This window comes from Abramis brama, assembly GCF_963993115.1.
Source record: "Abramis brama genome assembly, chromosome: 2".
Taxonomy (NCBI): domain Eukaryota; kingdom Metazoa; phylum Chordata; class Actinopteri; order Cypriniformes; family Leuciscidae; genus Abramis; species Abramis brama.
Genome location: NC_139964.1, coordinates 27,528,693 through 27,538,944, shown reverse-complemented (window position 1 = coordinate 27,538,944; position 10,252 = coordinate 27,528,693). Strand labels below are relative to the sequence as shown.

General features: G+C 37.4%; 1 long non-coding RNA gene across 1 annotated transcript; it reads left to right on the top strand.

The window, feature by feature from the left end:
- Positions 1-312: 312 nt before the first annotated feature.
- LOC311074139 lies at positions 313-1,923 on the top strand. Its single transcript, XR_014604247.1, has 2 exons — positions 313-457; positions 1,041-1,923. It is a non-coding gene; the product is annotated as an uncharacterized lncRNA (long non-coding RNA).
- The last annotated feature ends 8,329 nt before the right edge of the window (positions 1,924-10,252 follow it).

Sequence of the window (10,252 nt, the reverse complement as noted above, 5' to 3'; positions counted from 1 at the left end):
TATTAGTTCGACTGCATGACACTAGCCTATGCCTTTATGAATTTACAAAGTGTTTTTCTCATCTCTCATCAATAGACACACCCAGGCTACTGTCAGTCTGAAAGTAAACACCCCTTCAATAACAACAAGACCATCTGTTAATAACACGGTGAGAAAAATAAATAAATAAATAAATAAGCGACTGAATCAAAGAAATAGTAGCCTACCCGTTTTATTTCTGTAACAAAATCAAATTCATGTTCATTTAATTTTAGACGGTAATTTAAAAGACTAGCCTGTTATTTCTTATTCAAATCTAGGTTTACATTCCAGTTTAGTTCCTCCCTTGATAAACATTCAAATCCAGTGTAAGTTTCTGTACGTGTGTTTTTCACCGCCCACTAACACACACATGAAGAAGAATAAAAGGAGCGCGCGCGCTACACAGACGCAGATCTTCTCACAGCGCGTGAACAAGGTACAGTATTCTGTTCTGATTGGCTGATTTGTATTGCTTTCTCTTAATAAGACCAACTTTAATTATATAATAGGATTGTTTTAAACTTTACGCTTTATGAAATTACGCCAAACAGTGCTTTTATTTTTGCGTCGATATCCTCTCGGCGACTTGCATTCTGTAGTCCATATATGGGCTCCAACTGTAGCCTACTGACTGAGAAATGAAACCGACTGTGTCCACTTGTTGGTCCAATAAAACAGACTAGATTGAAAATGGCTGTAAAGTAAAATAATATAAAATAGGCAATTACATTTGGTTTTTGTCTCCTTTTACTTTGTTCTATTTATTTATAATATCAAAATTAAAATAAAAAAATATGTATTATTATAGGCTATTATATTAGTAATAGCCTACATAATATATAAACAAACATTTATTAAAAAAATCAATAAATGTAATAAATTAAATATAGGCTACATATTATGCCATCATACTTATGTATTTACACAAGTAATAGGCTATATCTAGTATATTTTCGAGATAAAGTCCAAATATAATTTTCACTGTATTCAGTCCTATTTATTGCTTCTTTTTTTTTCAGACACAGAATGGCGCAACCGAGAACACTGAATGAACTGTCCCACCTGAGAGACACCGAGTATGGCCAGCCGTATCCCAGACATGGCCTCGCTCTGCTGTGGTGGTTTGCTGATGAATGTGTTGAAATAGATGGCAACAACAGGATGATTGCACAGGGATGCGACCCAGAACATAAAGACTTTGGTTTCCATCCGTTCCATAACAAGGAAGGCATTCTTCCTGATTCTGACCTACCGTACTATGAAGTGGGTAACCTGCACTATCCGGGAAAAATGTCTCATCGTGTTACTAAGAACTACGACCCCGATGTGCGTGAAAGCAACGCAGATCGTATTGTTGTTTCAGTCGATTCAGACTGTGATGACAAACGGTTTGACAGTATTTACGTGACTCATCACTTAGGGAGGGGCCGCTTCGATGAGAACAGCACCTACCGCATCAGCCAAGGCCTCATTAGGATAATTAAAAGCAAGAAATGGTCAGATTTCATTGGAGAAGTTAAGATTTAGTAGCGTCGCAATTGGCGTTGAGCTTGTGTTGTGTGTGTGTTTATCTATGCAGTCTGGATCCAACAGACACACATTGAAATCAAACATTCCTGTTCATCCTAAAATAAAATGCTTTTAACAGCAAATGTCTTCCTGGAATTTCATAACCAATAAAAATGTCATTGATTTGAATTGAGTAGCTTGATTTGGGTCTTATAAATGGCTCTTTTGTGTCATTACTTTGTGGTGGATGAGAAGCTTTATGATTCTTCATCTATCGCTGTAATTAATAATATGCATTATTCTGTCTGTTTACTGAAATGTTTATTGTTGAACTAATTGTGTTTAATTTCACTGCATTAAAGGAACCCAAACATGGGTTCACCCAAACATGAACATTCTGTCATCATTTACTTTAAAAAAACAAGCCAACCCAGAAAATGTTCACTCCAGTAAAAAGAGTGATTTCAATTTACAGTTATTAATAACATAACATTACATTTACTATTATTGCATAATACGATTCAATTGTATGACACTGGCTTTATAAGCAGTTTTATCATCTGGGTCACATGCACATGAAGAGATATTCAACCAGCATAATAAAAAATTGTTTCTGAAGAAAAAAAAAAAAAAAAAAATTGCCTACCCTCCCATTAAAGGCCAATGGAAAAATCCTGCTGTGTTTTTGTCGAGGGAACCAGGGTGATGTGAACTTATAGGTGAGTTGGCCAACAAAAATACATCATCACTGCAGCATTTTAAACCGTGTGGATATTTCAAGCATACAGAACTCTGAATATGAGTGAGAATTGAACACAGGCCCATCATATAGTTTAATATAAAGTAAATGTAGGCTAGTGTAAATCCCCTAATGAACCGTCCCACCTGCACTAATGTGTTTCTGCATAATATTCTCTTTCCACACTGATGCACTTCTGTTCATCACTACAGTTGTATTATCACACACACACACACACAAACACACACACACACACACACACACACACACACACACACACACACACACACACACACACACACACACACACACACACACACACACACCACCTGTAGCACAACTAGTGTTAAGAAATACACAGGATTTACAAAAGTGGGATCCTGCAGGATTTTTTGTAAGGGTGATGAGAAAAACCAGGCATGCTTGAGCTACCTGTCCTTTTTATGGTCGCACCTGGTGACATCATGTCCTGTTTTTGGTTTGTTTACATGTCATTGGTCCTGTTGTGTTAATATTTCAGTCGAACCGCACCAGAGTTGGTTTGAAAGAGGATGGAGACTCATCTTTTCAGCGTCTCGCTCCGCTTGTTTGGTGCACCAGGGTTCAGATGGCAGCTTTCGCACTTATTCAAATGAAGCGCACTAATAGAGCAATCGCATCAGGGTTCACTTTAATCCAACCAAACATGCCTTAAAGAATAAACTCAATGTGTACATGTAGTAGTAGCACAAAAAACTATAATATGTGTTCTTCGATGAGCACAATGCGTTTAACACATAGACTGTAAAAAACAGAGGTGGACATTAACAGAGTAGCCTACATTTACTTGAGTACTGTACTTAAGTACACTTTTTGAGCATCTTTAACTTCACTACATTTGAAAGACAAATATCAGACTTTTTACTCCACTACATTTCTGTAAAGGTCCTTGAGTAGAAAGTAATAACGTCAGCCAGGGGATGATTTTTTTTTCATCTCTATCTCTAAAACATCAGTTATTTGCAGGTGACAGACAGCCTATCAGTAAGTCATTCCTGTAGGGTCACGTGTCGAGAAGTTCAGCGATTTACCATCATTTACTTTGAACACTAATCAACTGGTGTCAAAAAGGAGGACAGAGAAATTGAAGGAATTCTTATTTATACATTGGAATATTCTTGATCACTCGAGCGTCACTTCACAGCGTCATCAGCAGCACTCAAAGGATCTGCCCTTGTGTTGTTGAAGTTTGGTTATTTAAGAAATTCATAATAAATAATAATAAAGCAAGATACCCTGTTGAAATATGTGAGATGTGTGGTTTATATAAATTGCAAAGGTAAAGTATAAATTAAAATGATTGGGACAGATGTGAAGGGGGAGGAGAATTTAGTCGATAAAACACTTCTGTATAGGATACACCTGTGCATCCTCGCTCATGACTCCTCAGGAAGCCTCCTCACTCCTCACTCCTCGACTCCTCGCAGTGCAATTAGAGAATTAAGATGTCCTTCAAGATGGCTGAGCTCGATCGGTTTCCAGGTCATAGGATGGAGGACGGAGGAGCGAGGAGACGAGGAGGGATATTGAGAAGCACCCGTAGAAATTAAAGTTTAAGCTCCAATCTCCTCCTGAAGATCCTGAAAAAAGTCAGTTGGTGCATCAGTGACTACTTCGTTTAGAGAAGCTGCCAATCATGACGTCACATCCCCGTTTTTATAGCATCAAATAACTAACTAAAATCAAACTTAAAGAACGAACTCTTGAACTTACATCAGAGTGATAAAAACGACCTCAAATGAAACCATCTTTGGGAAAAAAATATTTGAAGGTCTAATTTGATTGTTTAGTTTGTCCCACGTTCATTACATTACATGGAAATGGCAGGGTTTATGACCTATACTGCATCCAGTCACCTGGGGGCGATCGAGACGCTTTGGCTTCACTTTTCAGGACTTGTGTGGCACACTTGGGTTTAATACAGTTAAAAAAACAATTACAAATTTGAATGTGAGAAAACAAGAAATGTATAGGCCTACCTGACAGCGGGACACACAGTGGTGTGTGTGTGTGTGAGTGTGTTCTGAGTGCAGGACTCAGGAAACTGACACACCCCTGCGTGGGGGTTTTCTGGTTACAGAATCCCCCGGACTGTTCTGCACTTTCCCTAAAATACCAAGACCAGAACAAAAGAGTGGTAAATATTTACTACACAAATATTCTTGGAATTGTGTTGGGCCCCAAAGGCCAAGATTATCAGATATTTTGAATGGACACTACACACACAAGGAGAACAGAATTGAGTTTACAATCTCTCTCATAATACAAGGGACTGCGGTGAAACTGAGACCATTTTACCAACCGCACTGAGACATTAAAACTGATTCCAAACATGAAAGGAAAAAAAGTCTTAAAAAAAAAAACAGTCTTACATGGGCTACTGGACAGCACTCAATTTAACATCCAAAATAAAGAGGTCACGTGAAAAATCGAATATACTAGAGTTTGAAAAGGTTTTCTATATATTTTTTTTAAGTACATTCTGCTCCGTATTCAGTAAGTTACAGTGCTTCAAAATAAAGTTAAACCACCCCCACAAAACAGTTAGAGGAAGTCAGGTAGTCTCAAATTACATTCTCTGTCGTTTAACCTGCCACAGTGAGCTTCTCTTCTTCCTCTCCTTCACTACTGGGCAGGTGGAAAACAGCAGGAGATTTCTCCAGAAAATAACTATGGTTAATAAAAAAGAGGTACAGTCGCTTTTGGGCTTTATTCTTTATCTTTTTGTCCACACTCAAAGAATTATTGCAGTTGTAACTCAACTTTCGCTATTTGATTCTTGCAAGATCGGTCATGTGTGATCATGAATTGTAAGTGCACAAAATACTGTTGTTAGTAAGCTCTCAGTTTATAAAGTTCAGAAATTTGATATATTATGTATATTATCTTTTGATTCAAATGAACCATAAAGCCCTACTGTGTCATAAGGCCTCTAAACTATCGACACAATCAAAACTGTGTTGAAAATCCTTTCCTTTACAATCTTCTACATACCCATTGTCGTTTGAATCATAGTTTATATTTTTTAGCACGTAAAAGCCTTTCAGTATAATGTTAGGCCGTGAATTCTTTAAAGATTTGTATCAAGTAGACATAAGAATAACTTTTATATTGTTAGTAATATTTCATTATCACTAATAGTCCAGTCATTTTAAGCCAAAATGGGGGTCAACCTTGAACAAATTGCAACAGAAGCAAACTCAACTGATTTTGTATCGTCAATATGTCCCTGAGTAAGAAAAACCCCCCCCGAAGAATCCCATTAGGGGAAAGTTTCGGAAAAGACCCAAATATAGCTTATTCCGACGCCTATTCATTCTTTTTCTTACGTGAATAGGGTAAAAAATGTAACCTTTAGATATCACCATGAAAATTACTGAGTTGATTACTTACATCAAGACAAACAAAAAATGTATTACAAGTTTTTTTTAATTGTTTGTTAACATGGACAAACGGTGCATAATCTAATTATGTATGTGCTAATTTGTATAAATACCACAACAGATCTAAACACTGGGTCTAGCCAGGTGAAAATGTCTTGTTGAATCTTGTTGACATATAACAGTAAATGTTAAGGTCTGAATGGAACCCATTTAGGCTACCAATGAGCATTAATACATAGAGGCAGGAAGAAGTACTTTAGAAACCAGCCTTTATTAATTTTTAAGAGATGGGGTTTGGGGCTGGGTCCGTGGGACTGTTTCTGGGGGACGAGTTTGAGGGAAGAACAGGAGACAATGGTAAGGAGAATGCAGAAGACAAAAGGCAGGCAAAAAGTGAATCTGAGGTTCTACTATCGGCCGTATTCTCCTCTCCAGTACCCTGGCATAGACTTTCCCGGGGAGGCTGATAAGTGTGATCCCCCTGTATTTGGAACACACCCTCCGGTCCCCCTTCTTAAAAAGAGGGACCACCACCCCGGTCTGCCAGCCCAAAGGTACTGTCCCTGACCGCCACGCGATGTTGCAAATACACACTGCACTAGACACACACACACACACACACACACACACACACACACACACACACACACTGAACATATTAGATTAATCATATTAGATTTCATTACTCTTTACTTTGTCATTACTTTTATTTTATTTTTTATGTCCAGGCTTGTTGGGCATTCTCTGTAAAAATACAGCAATGGCAGTTTAAAAGTTGTTAAAGTGGGTTACACATAGCCGGACTATATCGGGTCTATTTAACCGAGACGTTGAAATGATGGCTATTTACTTATGATCTTCTTAGACACGCCCACTGCAGTCTCTCTGCTTCAGTTTCTCTTTCCTACATAGTCAGCTGACCTCTCACTCCCTCCCTGGAAGAACTGATGTGTTTATTATTTATTCACCTCAGACTCATATTTTACCCTGAATGGCTGATTTATGCACAGATACATTCAGGTGCTGTTTAACCTCTGCTTACTGTCAACTGATATACAAAAACTCATAAATTCATATTTATATTTAAATATAAATAATTAAATAAATAAATAAATAAAGAACTAAATAAGTGCACTAATGTTGAAGTCAATGAAGTCATGCTGGGACTTCAATGGGGATGATGAGGCAACGGGTATAAAGTAACAAAGATTTATTCACACAACAGTAGTATAATCCAAGAACGAAACAGCATGTGAGGAACATATAAGCGTGCACAAACAATCACCAACAATGACACAGGACATGAAGGGAACTTAAATACACAGATGAACAATGAAGACAGCAGCTGAAGACAATGATGATGACAATGAGGACTGGCAGGTGTGGGTAATGATGAAGGACTTGCAGGTTGGCCAAGGAGAATGCTGGGAACTGTAGTGCAGACGATGACCGTGACAATGACAATGAACGTAATGGTGACAGTTGAAGTAAAACCAGTCCTGTTCTTTACTCTTTTTCTCCAGCAGGATTGTCAGGAACACGATGAGGACTCTGAATAATTTGTCTGATCTGAGAGAGTCCAGGTTTGGTCGGCCTCCTCCCAGACACGGTCTGAACTTGCTGTGGTGGTTTGCTGATGTATGAGTTGATATTGACTCCAATTGTCGTATAATTGCGCTCTGCAACCCTGCACAAAGAGATTTTGGCTTTTATCTATTCCATAATTTATCTATGACATATTTCAAACATAGAATTGTCACCATAAACCTCCAAAACAATGGACTTGTGTGTTTGTGTGATTTAACTTACAGTGTAAACTTATATTAGCTTTCCCATAAATGCTTGCTTAGGCTATATTTAAAGTCCCCCATGTGGTGTTTTTAATGACAATGACAATTTAATGTTTTTTAAGACAAATCATGTGCAAATTCATAAGTCAACACCATTGCTGAGCATTTTCTCCTTAAAACGGCAGTAAAGCAGCAGATGTCGTCGACGTGCGGAGTTTCGAGAGCTCGAAGATTCATTTTGCGAATCAATTGGTTCAGTTGAATCGAAGTTTCAGAAAGACTCACTTCTCTTCTGTCATGTTATCTGTCTTGTTAACACAAATTTTGATTAATTTGCTTATTAATTTCCATTTTTTTAATTAAATATGTGATTTCTCTCTCTTTTTTTTAAATGCATCTCTTCTGCAAGATGACAAGATGATTTTAGTGTTAAAAGAGAAGCAAAAAACAGAAAAGAAATGCTCATAATATTAAACCAAACTAATTCCACTTAACTCACATTAGCCTGTCAGTTCTTCTGCTCATGCAAATATCTGGCATGGAGCAGCATCAGTTTCTGTTTGCAGATCTTTGCTCCACCCTCAAAAGGCAACATTACACTGCCATCACTTCTGCAGGGCAGGGTGGATTCATTTAATGCGCTCATATAGCAGATTATTATTGCTATTATTGAGGACGTCTTTGACCTCACACGAGACACTCTGATAAATGAATGAAGCTGATAAATAAGGAACTGCTGGATACAACAATCTTTTTCAAATGCAGAATTATCAGAGACACGGTGAGAGCACTGAATAGTCCCTTTTGAGAGACCTTTTTATTTATTTAAAAACATAAATTATGAATCAGAATATTTGCTTTTATTTAACATTTTACTCCAATTTACAGATTAACCGTTCATCTTACTACAAGATTCATAGAGTTTCAGCCTTTGTTCTTATATTTCTGTGTGATCAATGTCTGCAGATCTGTTTTGGTCATAGTCTAGGACCTAACAAACTTTATTGTGCTGATTTTGAAAGAAGGTCTGCTGAATGGATTTTAAAAGGCAATGTTAGTTGTGAGCTGATCTGAAAACCCCATCAAATTATCCCAAATATTGAATAATTCTGCAGAGTTCTCCAATGAGGAAATGAGCTGATTTAACTGAAGTTCGCCTGCTTTTTGGTTTTTGCATTTTTTCGGTGTGATATTAAAAATATCCTTCTTTGCATTACAAGTGCGCCATTGTTAGAGTAAACCCAGTTATGTTCTTTACATTTTATTTTCCAGCAGAATTGATATGATGAGGACCCTGTATAATTTGTCTTATCTGAGAGAGTCCAGGTTTGGTCAGCCAAACACACGGTCTGATCTTAGTTTGCTCATGAATGTGTTCAAATTGACTCCAATGGACATATAATTGCTTTCTGAAACCCTGCAAATGGAGCTTTTGGCAACCCTTCAAATGGCGCCCGCAGCCGAATCATCCATCCATCCATTTCCCAAACCACTGGTCCAATGTGGCTACAGCGTATTATCATAGGCTACAAGTGCAAATAGCTTTTTAATGGATTATTAAATTGTTTAATTAAGGTTTATATATGCTAGTTTCCATGACTAGTCTTTTCATATTACTACTGGAGCTGCCAGTTTGCTATATCTCAATTAATTATTAAACAGCAAGCACAAACTAAGCGGCAGCCCTTTCAGCGCACTCAGTGTCCGAATTCACTCACTCGTTTTCATTCACTCCTTCAGGTGGACTATATTAGTGAAGTAATGTAGGGAATAGAGAATGAGGTATAACTGATGATTTTAAACAAAGCCATAGTTTTATGCTGTTTGTTTTGAATTATGAAGCTCTGTATTGCAGCTTGTTTCAGTTTTTGGGAAAATTGCTTATTTGGATACTAAATTAATACAATCTATGATAATAAATACAATTATGAATGCTCATCATAACATGTTGAGCGTTGCATGTTTATCACTTTATGAAACGTTTAACACATTTCTTGAAACGATCACTCACTTTCTCAAAACCTTAAACACAAAACCAAAGTTTCAAACCACCTCTGACTCTTCTGGCAAAATCAAACAATTGCCTCAAAACCATTTTATCTGTGCTCAAAATCAAACAATGCTCTCAGATCATACACACAGCGAGTCAAAATTATATAGGCCTACACTACAGATCATTCGCTAGACACTACATCAAAAAATGGAGAACACTGAATCCAAAGCATGCAGTTACAGGAAAAAAAGTATATTATAACAAAGTAAACTAATTTTCCAATTACATAAAAAAGTATAGTAATGACAATGTACAGTAGTAAGGTGAATAAATGGTATACTGTATGCACTGCAAGTGTAGTATTGTACTGAATATAGTAGGCCCATCGAATGTCTGCATTCAGCTCTTGCATATTGTGAAAATACAGTGCCCCAACTGCAAAAGCCAAAAAGGTTACAGTAAAAAACTCTAAATGAAAAGCATGTTATAGTCACTCAGAAGAGTTGTGCAACTTGCAAAATCAAGGTCAGTGAAAGACTGATTCTGCTTCAGCATCATGTCTTCATGTTGGTCGGGCTGGAGGAGTTTCTCCACATCATAGACAATGTCGTCTCTGCAGGCAAAGGGAAAAATCCTAAAGATCCAGTCTTGACAACATTCTCCACACCTGCTCTTCCTCGTCCTCGTCCTCATCCTGCTTGTTCACCACCTATTTTACACATACTCTTCCTTCTCTCCCTCTTATATTGTTATCATCCATTATTGGTATCAACATTCA